This window comes from Tiliqua scincoides, chromosome 3 (assembly GCF_035046505.1).
Source record: "Tiliqua scincoides isolate rTilSci1 chromosome 3, rTilSci1.hap2, whole genome shotgun sequence".
NCBI classification, from domain to species: domain Eukaryota; kingdom Metazoa; phylum Chordata; class Lepidosauria; order Squamata; family Scincidae; genus Tiliqua; species Tiliqua scincoides.
This window is the reverse complement of record NC_089823.1, coordinates 11,401,232-11,418,905: the sequence shown is the minus strand read 5'-3', so window position 1 is coordinate 11,418,905 and position 17,674 is coordinate 11,401,232. Positions and strand designations below refer to the sequence as shown.

The 17,674-nt window shown below is 43.2% G+C and overlaps 1 protein-coding gene and 1 pseudogene across 6 annotated transcripts in view; both read left to right on the top strand.

The window, feature by feature from the left end:
- Positions 1–17,674, top strand: part of GRM5 (glutamate metabotropic receptor 5) — a 236,217-nt gene that overhangs the window by 106,154 nt on the left and 112,389 nt on the right. The gene's annotated exons all lie outside the window — the stretch shown is intronic.
- Positions 1,715–1,831, top strand: LOC136646261 (5S ribosomal RNA; annotated as a pseudogene).

Below are 17,674 nucleotides of genomic sequence, written 5' to 3'. Positions count from 1 at the left end.
ATAATAATAAATATTAATTGTTAATAAATACTGTTAATAATTAACTTAACTTACCTGCTGGCAGGGTGTGGGGGTTGCAGGGAACCCTGCGGAGCCCACTGTAGGGTTTCCTATGGCTTGTAGACAGTAAAAAAAAGATCGCAACCCACTTCCGGTTTCACTATTGCAACCCAGAAGTGGGTTACGATCTTTATTTACTGTCTATAAGTCATGGGGAGCACTGCAGAGGATTCTGTGGGGCTCCTTGCACCCCCTGGAGTGCAACAGCAGAGAAGTTAAGTTGAAAAGAACCCCCTCTTCCCCTGCAGTGGTGCAATCCTGGTGCCTTCCCCCTATTATATATAGTGATATATAATAATATGAACAGGCCTTCAGTCCTGACACCTCAATAGGTACCTGCTAACAGACATGCGAATTGCTCTTCACACCAGCCTCCGTGCGGGGGGGGGGGAGTTTTCTTGAAAGAAGGGAACAGGGACAAAAACCACCGAACCCTCTTGATGTGAGCCAAGCTGCTCACCTGATCTCTTGCCCACTTGGCACCCGTAGTAATAATAATAATCTCAATGAATCAAACAAGCCAGAAGTCTGGGACCACATTATCAGGCTGACAAATGGGAATGGCTGCCTGCTGCCAAGAGGCCATCTGCGAGTATCTGAATGTGTCCGCTGATGGCTAGAAGCCCAGGCAAGTCTTGGACTGCGTTAAGGCAAATAACCCCCTTGTGTCGCAAATGCCTGCTCTCCATTTTCTGTGTGGTTGCCTTGCACGCACGGACACAAAGGCGCAATGCTTCAAACCATACAAAATTATGCAGGGGATGGACAGAGTGGATAGGGAGATGCTCTTTACACTCTCACATAATACCAGAACCTGGGGACATCCACTAAAATTGAGTGTTGGGCGGGTTAGGACAGACAAAAGAAAATATTTCTTTACTCAGCGTGTGGTCGGTCTGTGGAACTCCTTGCCATAGGATGTGGTGCTGGCGTCTAGCCTAGACGCCTTTAAAAGGGGATTGGACAAGTTTCTGGAGGAAAAGTCCATCACGGGTTATAAGCCATGATGTGTATGCGCAACCTCCTGATTTTAGAAATGTGTTATGTCAGAATGCCAGATACAAGGGAGGGCACCAGGATGAGGTCTCTTGTTATCTGGTGTGCTCCCTGGGGCATTTGGTGGGCCGCTGTGAGATACAGGAAGCTGGACTAGATGGGCCTATGGCCTGATCCAGTGGGGCTGTCCTTATGTTCTTATGTAGTTTCTGAAACCACTGAGCTGCGTGAGTCAACATCTGTGGTATTAATTAATTAACAGTATTTATATACCGCTTTTCAACTGAACGTTCACAAAGCGGTTTACAGAGAAAAATCAAATAACTAAATGGCTCCCTGTCCCAAATGGGCTCACAATCTAAAAAGATGCAAAAGTATACCAGCAGACAGCCACTAGAACAGACAGTGCTGGGGTGAGGTGGGCCAGTTACTCTCCCCCTGCTAAAAAAAGGAGCACCCACTTGAAAAAGTGGTATCAAATGCAAATTTCTTTGGTCTCAAATGTAAATTCCCAACTAAAATCCACCAAGCGTAACAAGAAGCAGCGTTGCTGATTCCATACCGGTCCCTTCAGCTATATGTAAATTATCATAACCAACCTCAGAGCGTTCCAGTAGCAGAAAACGTCGTACGTATTGGGAAGAAATATGCAAATTAAAAGTATGCTAACTACCCTGCATGTGCCCGATCTCGTCTGATCTTGGAAGCTAAGCAGGGCCAGGCCTGGTTAGTACTTGGATGGGAGACCGCCTGGGAATACTGGGTGCTGTAGGCTTATACCATAGTCTTTCGAGACCGAAGGTTGCCAACCATGACTACTTATGGGTCAAAAGTAATGTGGCATTTTGGCTCAGCCCTTCCCAGCCCCTTCCCTTCTCATTCATTTGCCCAGGCCTGGTGGCAGCAGCAGCAGTGCCAGGGAAGTCTTGCTGTACAAGTAGCTGTGAGACATACAATTGCCAGGAGACCTGATGCCCCTATTAAAGACTGAGGCACCATGGGAAAATTACCTTTCCCAGGGCCTCTGCTGCTTGGGACGCTACGACTGCAGAACCGAAGGTGCCCGGTATGGAGGGAGGCACATTAGATTGAATTGTAATCTGTGGCAAAGGAGAATTTGGGGGGGGGGAGGGATTAACTGAGTTCCTTTCCTAATAGGCATGGACATGACAAGTGGATACTTTTATATTCTAGACCACTCGCTCTCAAACTCTCTGGAAGTTCAAAAACCAGGATAAGTCTTGGTAGGGGTGGGGTGGAAAGCAGCAACACAGTCCCCAGGATCATACCGCTGCAGGGGAAGAGGACGCTATTTTTAACTTAACTTACCTACTGCTGGGGTGCGGGTGTTGCAGGGAAATCCCCCTGGCTTGTAGACAGTAAAAAAAAAAAGAGAGAGAGATCACAACCCACTTCCGGCTTCACGATTGCAACCCAGAAGTGGGTTGTGATCTTTTCTGATTGCCTATAAGCCATGGGGAGCTCTGCAGAGGACTCTGCAGGGCTCCCTGCACCTGCCCCCCAGAGCGCAGCAGCAGGGAAGTTAAGTTGGAAACAGACCCCTCTTCCCCCGCAGCAGCGCAATCCTTGTGCCTTCCCCCTGCCCCACCCTTTGAAGGGAAGGGGGAAATGTTTCTCCAACTGGTGGGTCACAACCCACCAGTTTGAGAACCACTGTTCTAAATCAAGTAATTATGAATTTAGTGCTTGAAACTTTTGTGTTTCTGGCTTAGTTGATGTTATACCAGATTGCTCTTTAGTCTCAAGGTCTCCCTGCCTGCCTCTCCACACTAGATCATGCATTCTCTGACTCTGGCACGCCCACTGCAATATGCTGCTCATTTGCAGAAGATCCATATTGCTTTGAGCATTCTCCAAGGCACCCAGCCATTGTGGTATTGACAGTGCACATAGGGGAGCTGTGCGATTCTGGCTGGCTCTATTCTGGCACATGATAAAAGCTGTAATTCACAGGATTGGGACAGTTTTATACATTCAGGTTACAGCATTATGCAATAACACAGAGGTACGTATCCATTGGTTAGTTTCAGGCACAAGATAAAGCCAAAATTTACCTCTTTGCATAGAGGTAAGTTTAAAATAGTAAGTAAGTGAGTTTAAAATAGATGTGATGCAAGACTTACGGCATACCTTAAAATACATTCAAAATAATACAATTTAAAAAACCACAAACATTTAAAGCTTCTGTTTGCTGTTTGGAAGAAGCTGCAGTTTCCCATTTTGCCTGAACACTGGAAACTGATTTGTATAAAACACTGTTAGCTAACATGCCAGAATACCTATCAAATCAGGTCTGATATCCTGGTTTGTTCTCTGTGTTTTGTACAAACCATATTTTCCCATACTCAGATGAAATGGAAACTGTTGTTTGTTTGAAACAGCCAATGGAAGCTTTAAAAGTTTGTGTTTTTTCTTGATTGTATCGTTTATATGTATTTTGATGATTTGGAAAACGCTTTTTGTGCTGAAAATTGGGGTGCAAATAACACATCTCCTCTAGCACACAAAGAAGGAAAGAAGGGGGGGCCTTCTTTCTTACAAACATAAGGGGGGGCTCCATGACTTACAAATGTATTGTGAAAGCATGGTTTTGTGCTAAGTCTAAAGCAGGCCAATGCAGAATCTGGTTTTGCCTGGCCTTTTTTAATGGACAGATTGGACAGTTTCTGAATATGTCTGTGCTCAAGAATCTCCTTTTCTCCCACTGTGAAATTCAGTCCCCTTGATATATGAGTCATTTAGCAGTGAGCAAGATTGATTTTCCTCTCTCTGGCTTCCTTCCTTCCCTGAGAGAGATGGTGCCGGTTTACTGTGAAGAGGCAGCCTGTTTACTCTGCCTTTATGCTAGGGGCATGAACAGTTCATAAAGGCAAAAGAGATGGCTGTGATAATAAATGCTTTTACAATGACTGAAGAAGATACAGGAAGTAGAACCATGTCAAGAGTAAGGACAGTGCAAAGAGTCGCAAAGATTCATACATACTGATGTGATCCAAGGCATCTTTTCAATCACATAAATAAACCATTTTCTTATTATTTGTGTGTGCTTCTCTCCATGGCACTAATGAGCGGTTTTGAAATTATTATTATTATTATTTCTATTTCTGAGAGTGTGACATTTTATACCAATCATATAACAAGATATTGAAAATATCCATGAGTACAATGGAGCTTAATTGCATTATTCCCTATTTTCCCAAATGACAGGAAGCTAAGCCCTGCTGGTACATTTCTGAAGCTTATCCAAGGGAAATGAAAGATCCATAAAGTGACCTTTCCCTGTCCAAAGATGATTAACTGAGTGTACTGAACTGATTACATTTAGAAATTACGCTTGGGTAGTTAAGCGTTGTCAGGAGGAACTGGACCCAGAATCAATGTTTGATGTGTGGCAGGAAGTTTGTCTAAAAAGATCTGCCATCATAATTCACGATGGGTGATGTTTTCAATGATACATTCATTCATACAATAACCAAAATTTTCATTTCTTATTACAGCTAGGCATGCACTTGTCATGTTTATGCCTTTTCACAACCAGATATACAAACCGGTTGGAGAATTGTAAGAATTAGCAAAATCCACTGGAGAAACTTTGTGATTTTGTTTAATCCTGCCCTGCCTCCTAATTCCAAATTCAAGTTCCTAAAACCTCCAAATTCTCCCTGGAGGATTCTGGACAAACTGAGGAAGGGACAGGTGAAAGCGTATTGGTTGTTACAGGTCCCCTAGCCCCCAATTCCGCACTAGACAGCTGTCCAAGGAGAGAAAACTGAGGAAAGGCAAGATGGGACGTGGGGATCAGTATGTCTATTCTTGCAATGAATTCCTGCAGTGAGGTCAAACTGAGGACGCAGACCTAAAGAAGCCACCTAGGCCAGGTCTAACCAGCTAGACTTCTGTTAGCTCACCGGATCATCAGGTCGACTTGGACTGATAAACTGGCAAATCCTCTCTGGCTATCACGTAAGTGGGTCTTGCAGCACAGTGAAGGTCAGGCTGACATTGGGACGTGAAGAGGCAGTCCCTCTGACCCAACTAGTCCCTCCTTGTCAGGATGGAATCTGAACTGCTGTTCAGTTTACCCTGGGCCAAATCCACTCTCTTGAAGGATGTTTTTATCCTTCCCACCTCCTAGCCTCTGTTGCTAGTTCAGAAATGGAAAAAAGAGGGAGGAATGAACAACAAGAGGAAAAAAAGAGGAAAAAGAGGAAAAAAAGAGGAATATTCTGGCAAAGTTTCTAGAACCCCCTAGATCTCTGCAGGGAACATGCGAGGAGCATCCTTCCGTAAAAGGGATAATAGGAGCAAACCAGTAGAAAGGATTCCACCAGGTCAGAAAAAAAACTGATGCTGTCAAGTGGGGACAGGGTTAATTCCTGACATGCCTGACCTCTCTGGTGTCATGATGGGGCTATGAACAAAGTCATCTTGATCATAAGCAAACCTGCAAGATAGGAAGTTGAGATGAGCTGGATGAGCAGAAAAAGAAAATGGATAAAACACTGATTTCAATAATCTGCAACTGAATACTGCTTGTATTACTCCATCATAATAAAGCCAATTGCCCTCTGATGCTCTATGCCAGGGATGACCAAACCCCGGCCCTGCGGCCACTTGCGGCCCTCAAGGCCTCTCAATGTGGCCCTCAGGGAGCCCCCAGTCTCCAATAAGCCTCTGGTCCTCCAGATATTTGTTGGAACCCACACTGGCCCAACACAACTGCTGTTTGCGTGAGGGTGACTGTTTGACCTCTTGCATGAGCTGTGGGATGAGGGCTTCCTCCACTGCTTGTTGTTTCACGTCTGTGATGCAGTAGCGGCAGCAAAGGAAAGGCTGGCCTTGCTTTGTGCAAGGCCTTTTATGGGCCTTGGGCTATTGCAGGACCTTCATTCATTCATTTTTATAAGTTCATCTTTAATATATTCATTTAATATATATTCATTTATGAAAACTTATGTAAATTTATTCAAATTTTAAATGTAAATTAATTCTTTTTTTCCCCGGCCCCCGACACAATGTCAGAGAGACGATGTGGCCCTCCTGCCAAAAACTTTGGACACCACTGCTCTATGCCCTGCCACATGTAATTCTTTAAATAACATTACAGTGTATATGCTGCGAGTTTGAGCATGATTTTTACCCCAGGCTATACAGAGACTTAAGAGCATTGGTTGTTCGGAATCATTTCTATGCATACAAAATGATCAGCATTAAGACCATGTTGTCTTTGCTGCACTTCTGTTCCCGCCCTGTCAAAGAGCAATAATAGTCAGGGTTTTTTTGCTTTGCACCTGATGTCATGGTCAATGCACACGTATGTGAACGCACACACTCAAGTTTCTTATTTCTGTGACTTACTTTGGTGTACTTTTGACCCCCACACCAAATTAATAAAGGATCCTTTATGTTTGGTTGATAATTTTTTATTTTTTTTTTAAGAGAGAAGCCCTCTGGTCTGTTGCATTACAAATGAAGTCCTTGTCCTTGTTAGAAAAGACAATCACAGTTATAATCCAGTGATTATGCATGCAGTCAAACCATAGAGGAAAAAGTCTGTTGTCAGGCTGATTATTATTTTTTTTTTAACTCCAGCAATTTACCCTTCCAACTTCCTAGGCTGCATTTATCTGCCTTCAAGTCAAAAAGGTAGAATTTGGTTTCGAGGTGGAGGGATTGTGGGGGTGATTCAGGGAATGCAGCTGATGGGGGGGAGAAGCTTGACAGACAACAATTTATACACATGGTCATGTGATCTAGAGAATCATTAGAAATTTTTCAAATCCTCAATACTTGGAAGAAACAGCAAGGATTTTTTTTTTTTCATTTACCCTTCCTAAAATGTTATTGGAAATAATGAAACAAACGTGCTGTAAAACTGGGATATTTGTGACATCTGTTTATTGCCACTCACACAACTGATTTAATTATTATCGCAAAACCATTCTGTTTTAGTGGTATGACATGATTCATAATTAATTGTTGCCACCGAAGAAAAATTTTGCTTTATTTTGTGTTCCGTCTCCTGGTTGACTAAAGTCATCTCTCATTGCTTTGTTAGGGTCATAATGCAAAATTGCGCTCTGGGATTGGAGTCAGTTTAAGCGGCTTGCTAATCATAGCGCAGATTCAGAGGATCACCTTCTGAGGAGCTAAAGTAGCTGATAAAAAATTGCAAATTACGGCATGGATCAATTTGAAATTACTTCCTTTGTTCTCATAATGCAGATTCCGAGCTTTGTCTTCTGAAGGACTAGCCTTTTGGGGAGCAGTTTCCAATGGAGCAAAGTTAAATAGGGCACAGAATGAAAGGCCCAACCCTATGATCCAGTGAGAGTGCACAAAAGCTGATAAGATCAACAGTGCATGTCTAGACACCCCTACATACTGATGGCCAAGTCCAGGAATCCATTCCTTCCAATGCTGCTTAGAAGATCATTTGTTTCCCTTCATTACTTCTAGGCTTTGCCATTTCTTCACTTTGATGTTATCCACTCGCATTCAGTCCCAGTGTCAACATTTTCTGCTTCTATAACATGTCTGCCCATGTGTGTTCATCCTCTAGTGTTGCAGAAGCGTTTTTCTTCAAGGGCAATCTAGCTCAGAGTGTCCATGTCCCCTGATGGTGGAGGATTTCACGCAGTTCTCGGGAGGAATGGGAAGGTTCACTCATCAGGTGGACAGATCCATCCAAACCCCGGATCCGGCCCCCGGGCCAGGGTTCAAGCTACCCTGATCTAGATGATAGGTCATAGATAAAACATAGAAGGCGACTCTTTTATGCCAGACTTGTAAAATAGGCAGTATCTTGTCATTATAGCAGTATGGAAACTCAGTGCCACAAGCAAATGAAGCAACTTTTTTCAGTAATTTTCCTGTCCCCGTTAGCCAGGAACAAATCCAATTTTTTTGTAGCTTTGATCAATAGTCTCTGCCAGCAAAAACTTGGACCGGATATTTCTGTCATCTTGTAAATGGGACATAGAAACAAATTGTGAGGAATGTCCTCCACTATACCTTCATCGCACATACAATCAATGTCTCTTATCAAACAGAACATTCCTCATCCAGGACCTCATTGGATGGTGCTCAGAACCAAAGCAGTAGGAACCCTCTCCTACTGGGGGCTTGGGGTGGGGGGGTGTTGGGGGCTTAGGGCCAAACTAGGCATGATGCTTATTGTGTCATTGTCTAGTTTAGGAGGATTTTAAAAAAATCTTAAAATAGCAACAGCATGACGGTCCCATCCAGGTTGGGGCAACAGTGCAGAGCAGAGATTAACCCTTTCATTTCATGCTGTTTTCCTACAGAAAGTTTGCAATGGCTTCTTGAGGGAGCAGTAGCAGTGCTACCAGATGCTACTTCTGTGATGCAGTGCAGCGCTGATTCACATTGGGCCATCACATGGCTATTTAAAGATTTAAAACTCCTAAACTAGACGAGGACAAAGAATCGTATCTAGTTTGGCCCTTGGTGAATTCCAAGAAATAGTGTTCATGGGCATCATGACTACGTCTGCATATTTGATACTGTGGAGTTGACTCACACAGCAAGGTCAAACCAGGTTGTGGTAAATCATCTTTCAAAACACTACCTGCAGCACACTCCTAGGTATATCCACTCAGTGAGGATTGCTCACAAGTAAATGTGTACAGGATTGTGCTATGAGATAATGAGAGAGCTGTGATTGGATCTTTGGAGTTTTTTTAAGATGCACCCTAAAAGGGATGATTCTGATCAGGATCACAACTCTGGGGATGGGAGATTCAGTTCTTCCCCACAGCTGTATTCCCCATTGAAATCCTCCCTGAAACCATTCACCCTATAGGCAAAATATAGGTACCCATGTGGTACCCATTTGATAGAAAATGGGTACCACATTTCCACCCAAGGAGGAAAATACTATAGCACCTTTTGGAGATTCCAACATGGGAAAAAGATTATCCTTCCTGTTCCCAATGGCCACTGTCTGAATAGGAATCAAGCCCTTGATTCAGTGGCATAGCTAAGGGGGTGCAGGGGGTAGCAGTTGCACCGGGCATCAAGCTTTAGGGGGGCAACAAGCTGAGCTTGACACTAGTGACCAAAATTGTGAAAATCTTGATATGTATGAATAATGCCATCATGTTATGTATCATTGGAAAGGTAATTTAATGCAGAGTACAGTGAAACAAACTGCACTGGAATATCAGTATTCTATCAAAAGTTATGGCCAATTAACCAGAAAATGAAAACAAAACTGTCTTGTGGAACAAAAAGTGGATTTGCTTAACTTCAAACGGACTTATGAGACTGCTTGTTCTGAATACCAGTGAGATGTTGTTATGATACAGCATTGAACCATTAACCTTCTATTTATTTAATTAAATTTGATTTTATCATGCAGGGAGGGGGGTCTACAAAATCTTCTTTGACCCGAGATAGATGCCTTCGCTATGGCACTGACTGTGATGAGGCATCAGAGCAAGTGGGTGTGAGCTGCTGGGGGGAGAAGGTGGGTTTCTCCCATTTTTCTCTTTTTAAAAAGCCCGGGCATGATGTCACTTCCAGTTGTGACATCACTTCCAGGGCAACATTTTGAGCTTGGCACTGGACTACACAATCATTAGCTATGCTACTGGCCCTTGTTTTAAGAGGAAGGGGATCCAGCCATGGGTCTCCAGCACTTTCATCTAGTCTCACCCAGTATGGCCCTTCATCTTGTCCCTGGCAAACCAGACACAGTTTGTCCTAACCAATCTGGAGCAGTGGTTTCCAAACTTTTTAGAAGTCCTAGGCTGCTGCCTGATTTATAAATGTCTGGGGTTGTGGCCAAGAAGTAGGAATTGAGATGATGACCAAGGCTACACTCCTATCCACACTTTCCTGGGAGTAAGCTCCATTGACTATAATTGGACTTACTTCTGAGTAGACAAGCATAGGATTGAGCTCCAAAGCATCAGAACTACTGTTAAGCAGTGTATACAGTACTAAGCCAGGTGAACAAGTTGTCTGACTTGGTAGGAAACAGCTTTCTGTGATGATCATATTCTTAATATCTATAGCACTGTATTAGCCCAAGTCATCAGAGCTTGCGTCCTGAGTACACTTCTGTACTGTAGCGAGTCATGGACTCTTCGCTCACAACAGGAGAGGAAACTGAACGCTTTCCACATGCGCTGCCTCCGACGCATTCTCGGCATCAGCTGGCAGGACAAAGTTCCAAACAACACAGTCCTGGAACATGCTGGAATCCCCAGCATGTATGCACTGCTGAAACAGAGATGCTTGCATTGGCTCGGTCATGTTGTGAGAATGGATGATGGCCGGATCCCAAAGGATCTCCTCTATGGAGAACTCGTGCAGGGAAAGCGCCCTACAGGCAGACCACAGCTGCGATACAAGGACATCTGCAAGAGGGATCTGAAGGCCTTAGGAGTGGACCTCAACAAGTGGGAAACCCTGGCCTCTGAGCGGCCCGCTTGGAGGCAGGCTGTGCAGCATGGCCTTTCCCAGTTTGAAGAGACACTTGGCCAACAGTCTGAGGCTAAGAGGCAAAGAAGGAAGGCCCATAGCCAGGGAGACAGACCAGGGACAGACTGCACTTGCTCCTGGTGTGGAAGGGATTGTCACTCCTGAATCGGCCTTTTCAGCCACACTAGACACTATTCCAGAACCATCTTTCAGAGCGCGTTACCACAGTCTTTTGAGACTGAAGGTTGCCTACTACATCCGAGATTATGTGGTCATTGGGTACCAAATAACAGGTCCCCTAAGCTGTGAGATGCTTCTACTCAGTGATGTTTTGTTGCCTTCAGCTTCACTCTTCCCTTTTGCTACCTTCTTCCCCAACTTGCAGTGACCCTCATCTTTGTATTACATTGTTGCCTTGGAAGTATTTATTGAATATGATGACATTCCATCTGGGAGCCCTTTTCCAGAATATGGCACACGCCTATTTATTGGGAGGCTTCATGAGAGCTCTTCGGCATTCAAGGGAGGTGAAATTGTAGTTCATGAGAAAATCAATACACAGGGCTTCTGAGTGCATATCTAAGGTTGTGACTAGTACTTCAGGGAACTGAATTCTTTACAGAAACCATGGACTGAAGGTAGAAAGTGCTGTGCATAATTATACTGGGTTTCTTTCCTTCCTTTGTGTTTTCTGCTTACAAAGTGTGGTTGATCAACTGCATAATCCTAAACATGTCTACTCAGAAGTAAATTCCACTCTGTCCTGAGTCAGCATTTTATGTTTCTTGTTTTGCTTGATTACAGTTGGGGGAGGGGTGGCAGCATAGCAATACGTTTTTAAAAACTAAGAAATGAGTGTGCTAAGGATGCAGTCTTATTTTATCTATCCAAGGCTGCAGTCCTAGGCACCCTTACTTGAGAGTAATTACCATATAAGTTTGTGGGATTTATTTGTGAATAAAAATGCATGGGATTTGCCACAGTTCTATGCCCACCAGTGGTATAGCTAGAGGGGGTGCAAAGCATTAAGTTTTACAGGGAGCCTCACCAGAGCATGCAGGCAGCCCCTCCCTCTCCCCTTTGGGTGGTAAAGCAAAATTGAGGCATATGCCTGGCTCTGGAGGGGCCGCTTGCACACCACAGCGTGGTACCCTGCAAAACTTTGTGCTTTGCACCCCCTCTAGCTACGCCACTGGTATTCACATTTATTGGCATATATCTCACAGAACTTCCAGCTTCCAAGTCAGCACAGAGTCAGGCTGGAAATGCGTAAGCCACTTGATCCTTTAGGCTCAGCTTACATAATTTTTTTTGCTTTGTTTTTTGATACAGTATGCATATTATATTAAGCTTCCCACTCCCCTGAGTGGTAAGAAGTTCAAGAGCAACTACCACAAAAGAAGTGCTGGAAAGAGTACTTAAGACTTAACAGATATGTATAGTCTCTTGTCTGTACCGATCTGCCCAGCTGAGCATGAGAGATAGACTAGCACCAGAAGATGAGAAAAAGAGCTTAACTGGATCAGACCATCTGATTCAGCATCCTTTTTCATACAGTGGCCAACCGGATGCCCCTGGGAAGCTCAAAAGCAGAAGATGGGCATTGTCCTTTCCTCTCATTGCTTCCTTGAAACTGGGATTCAGAGGCATATTGTCTTTGTCTCTTGCCCTCCTACAGAATTACTGCAGGGTTTCTGGGGGATAGGGGGAGTTGGCAACAGTGGGGCCGGCTGAGAGCCGTGGCTCCTGGCATGGGTTGCACTGCCAGGATAGCTCAGTCAAAGCTATGGGGTAAGCCCACCAATGCAATTGCACCCCTGCACCCCATCCAGCCTTCATGCCTGCATAGTTCCTTGCCCCAGAGGGCTCCCTGACATTGCACTTGATTTCAGCGAAGGCCACAGACTTTCCAAGCACTTCCAAAGGGGAGGGCAAGAGAGACACAAATAAGGAAAGGAACACCTGGGCTCAATCATGGGTTGCACCTGGGCTTCAGAATGTCTAAACCTTTGGTTCCTGAATTACCTGGCTTTACTGACCTGGGGTGGTAGCAGCAGCGAGACAAGGGATAATTGTCATATCTTCCTGCTGTAAATGTCAAAGTGGCCACTTAGCTTCAGATGTTGTCATTAAAGATGTACTTTACTTGTGATCCCTCATTTCCAATTAGTCCTCTGCCAACTGGATGAGGTAATCTTGAGGTCTTTGTTGTGTACAGTATTCTCTGGTTCTTTTTTAAAATTTCTGTAACATAATTCAATGTCACTTGATTTTCCTTGATTTCTTTTGGATTCAGGATGTTGAAGGGGAGGTATGATTGATTGATGAAAATTGGGCAATGGATAAAAAACTGGCCTGCCTTGGCATTTCACACAATGTCCCTTCTGTGTGGCAGTGTTAACATAGAAAACCACACAGTCCCTATTTCTGGCTCTTTTGTTTCTTCCTATTTTTTACAGGTGCATTCCATCTTGGTCACAGTTTCTTACCAGATGTAAATCAACTTAGAGTTTCATTTGGAGCTGAAATGTATTTGCTTCTAAGAATTGAATTCGAGGTACACTCTGAACAATGGTATTCCATACTATTTTCTTATCCCATAGGGTGGAATGGTATTTTTTTTTGTTTGTTTATTTCTGACATATTTTAAATATTTGAAAACTATCAGCATTTCAATGCTTCCTTTTCTTTTCTCTGGACAAAATGTGCCTAGTTCCTTCAGTTTGTCCTCATAAGACTTCCCTCCAGGAGTCTTTCTTATTTTGCTTCAGCTGTGAAGCATGACGCATTAGTGCGACCTAAGGAAGCCTTGCATTTCCACTGTCACAAAACCAGTGAATGCAATCCTGAATATTTATTGGCTTGGAGAGCAGATAGCAGGATCTGTCAGACTGTGCATACATTTTGGGATCCACGAAAAACTGAATGGAGTCCATTTGGCTTGCTTTTCCGTAACCCAAAACAAAACTGAGATGCAACTAGTGGGTGTGAATGAAGGTCATTTTGGAACCCCATTGGTACCCTTTCATTACCCATTGTGTAATGAAATTATGTATCATTTCATTGCACTGCATCTGGGGTGGCATGGGTAAATACAAGAGTAGAAATGCCTCATCATGAGGCAGCCCTAAGAAATAGCCTCAAGGCTTGAGTGGCTGTCATGTGACCCAGACTTCACCTGCCCCCACTACCTGTCATTGCTGGAGTTGGAAAAAAAGCACACCAGAAAAAAAGACACTCAAACATTGATCTCCCTATTTTTACAAGCTTGCAAACTTTAGGAGCTCAGCTCCTTGCAAACTGCAGGAGCTCAGCTCTTTGCAGGGCAGTTAGCAGCTATCTGATTTTTGAATAGACTCAGGCAATTAGTTATCTGATCTTTCCATCACCCTGTTTTCATTGGAAACTCTGAGGGACCCACCAGAAATTGGGTCATGACCCACTAAGTGAGTCCTGATGCACAGTTTGAGAAACGCTGGAGTAGAGGAACTCCACTGGTGTCCAGGGTCATAGGTGGCAGCAAAAAATATAACAAAGAAAAGTTAAAAGGAAGGGGAAAATATTTTTTAAAGTCAATTGAAATAAATATGAGTAATGAAACCAAAACAGGAGTACAAGAGTATAATGAGTACAAAAATGAAAAAGAAAAAAGAACATATGAATACTGAAAACAAGTCACACTTTTCATAATGAAAATAAATATATGGTGTGTTTTTTTTCTTGTACACTCCTAATGATCAGTATGTTGGGGGTTTTCAGTTTAGGAAGATAACTAAATTTGCTGGATGGACCTTTGTCCAGGTTCGGCAGGGCACTTCTCTTATATTTGAAAATACTTTCATTTCAGTGATGTCATCCAATCTTATCAGTGGTCAGAATACTGTTTGTTTTGGTTGTTTTTGTTTTTTTTTAATGAATTTTAGATGTTAAATAATGCATATGTGCATATGTCTTGATGTAGCTTTCAGGGCAGCAAGATAAACAGCACATTTACCTTGTTTGTATTATGATTTATGTAGCTTTTAAGTTCTAAAATACTCTGAGGATGCCATAATTTTGACATACGCTCTCTGCTATTCAGCCAGCTCTATAAATTATTGCTGTTTGAACCACTCTGTGGGGACTTTATAGAGATGTGTTACCTTGCTTGAAACAGTTGACAAAGTAACAACATTATGGAATCCAGATCATATTACCATACACAGTGGAAATAAATAATAGGCACATTTTGCAATTATTGTGTTATCTTTCTTTAATTGCTAATTATCTGTAGCAGTGTTTCTCAAACTGTGGGTCAGGACCCAATAGGTGGGTCACAAGCCAGTTTCAGGTGGGTCCCCATTCATTTCAATATTTTATTTTTAACATATTAGACTTGATGCTGCTGTGGAATGCGACTGCATTTGGGAAAATGTGACACATCTGTACTTTTAACAGGCTACTATGTATGTGCTTTTAACAATGGTAGTAAATGGGACTTATTCCTGGGGAAGTGTGGGTAGGATTGCAGCCTAGGATTGTTAAAAATTTTCCTGCTTGATGACATCACTTCTGGTCATGGCATCACTTCTGGTGGGTCCTGACAGATTCTCTTTCTAAAAAGTGGGTCCCGGTGCTAAAGGTTTGAGAACCACTGACCTATGGCTTGCATTTGGTGGGCCACTGTGAGACACTGGAAGCTGGACTAGATGGACCTGTGGCCTGATCCAGTGGGGCTCTTATGGCATATTAATCATATTTATAGGAGAAATGCTTCTAGAAAGTCACAGACCAAACGTCAATACTCAGAACCAATGTTTGTTTGTTAACTCAGGGTTAACTCAGGGTTATCTTGGGAGTAGCTAATTCTTTGTCTTTGTTCATTTTTAATTCCGGCTCTTTGCTGTTGTCCTCACCTAGCAAATTGCCACAAAAGATGCCTTTATAAGAGGATTGGACAGATTTACGGAGGAAAAGTTCATTACAGGTTAAAGCCATAACAACTGTATGCAACCTCTGAGTTTTAGAGGTGACTTACTCCTGTTCTTGTTGTCTTGGTATCTTGTTGTCTGACTCTTGAGTGCTCCCTGAGGCATATGGTAGGTCACTGTGAGATACAGGAAGCTGGACTAGGTGGGCCCTTAGCCTGATCCAGCAGAGCTCTTCTTATGTTCCTAAACTGCTATCACAGGGTGACTGCTGTGTTTCAGGTCATGTGTGGTTAAGAACAGCGGTATCTCTGCTTATTATTGTGTTGTAGTTAGGCTCTCTAACTGTACTTGTTCAGGTTCCAGGGAGACTACACCTTCATTCTCACTTGATTTTAGTTGCCCTCAATAGTGACATGGTGTAGCCAGCTTGGATTGGCTGTATGACTCCATGCTCTTCGCTATGTGATTGCTGATTGGCTGGTATCACAGAGAAGCAGTAACCAAAGAGCCAAGGGAAACAGTAATGCTGAACTTGATTTAAAAAATAGTGAATATTCACACTATCATGAAATTTTTTTAAAGAGAGGATTGGACAAATTTCTGGAGGAAAAGTTCGTTACAGGTTACAAATCATAGTAGGTATGTGGAAGCTCTTGGTTTTAGAGGCAGGCTGCCTCTGATTGCCAGATGCAGGGGAGGGCACCAGGATGCAGGTTGTGTCTGTTGTCTTGTGTGCTCCCTGGGGCATTTGATGGACCACTGTGAGATACAGGAAGCTGGACTAGGTGGACCTTTGGCCTGATCTAGCGGGGCTTTTCTTATGTTCTTAGGAAATCCTACACATGTACAAGCTTGTGCTCAAACATGTACAACCAGAGTTTTTGGTCTGAAAATGAAAACTAAATCAGGAATATTGGGTTCCAGGCTTAGCTAGAACATACTCAAGCTAAATGTAATCAAAAAGTGATTGCAGTTTTTGCTTCACAGCCCATATTTACAGGCTAATCATTTCTTTTTATTTTCACTGTACCAGAACAATATGCTCAGAATAAGCAAGACATTTAAAAATTTCCTCATGGCGCTACTAATTTTAGACAAGTGTCTTGACCAAGCGCACTCTTCAAACCGCTGCGTCCTGCCAGGGATAACTAGATCTCCAGCACTGATGAAGTATGTGGTACAACTCCAACCCTCTGAAAAAGAAATTAGAAATTAATGAAGGGCACTTGCATAAGAATTGAATTGTGGTTCAAAATTAAATGGCTCAGTGTGCCAAACATTTATCTTAGCATGTCGCTTCTACAAATGTATAGCAGTTTCACCCATTCTGGTCAGTGATAAATTGACGTGGTTAAGAAGCTATTGGTGTGATCATTTTTTAAGTCCCTTGTACGGGGGAAATCATGATGGAACACATTTTTAATGAAACTAGTGGTGGGCAACATTTTTCTGGTAAGTGTCATGGCCCGGACTTCCAGCAGCAATATAGACATGGTTGTTGGCAACCTTCAGTCTCGGAAGACTATGGTATCGCGCTCTGAATGGTGGTTCTGGCACAGCGGGCCGCTCAGAGGCCAGATTTTCCCACCTGTTGAGGTCCACTCCTAAGGCCTTCAGATCCCTCTTGCAGATGTCCCTCTTGCAGATATCCCTCTTGCAGATATAGACATGGACATAGAGAGAATGGGGCCAGTGGGGCAGATTGAGAACACGCTAGGCTCAAGACTCTACACTGATTCCAACAAGCAGGAAACCTCTAAGCCTGAAACCTCTTGAGCCCAAATTCTCAGGGATTACAGGGATTTAAGCCTGAATCCCATTGCAGAACTGGCAGCCTTACTCCCAAGGGCCTTGCACTCCACTGAGCTGTGTGCAGGCAATACACATTAGCATGTCATGGAAGGTGATTGTAGTAACATGGCCACTCAAAGTTAAACCTTTTAACTTTTATTATGGGATAAAGGAAGGCTCCATCCTGAGACTTTTCTTTCCTGCTCTTTTCAGTTCCTAGCTTAGTTGTGTTCTGCTCTACCGTAAAGTAGCATGTTTGTTTGAGCGCAATAAACAGTGAGCAGGAATGACTCCTTCTGGAACACGGGGCCATCTACCAAAGTGATGGATTGCCTGGGTGGATTTCATACCAGTGTTGGAATTACACATTAATTGATATATAACATGTTGGTATTATTCAAAAATATAAAGATTTTAAAAAATTTTGGTGAGTAGTGGTGTCACAT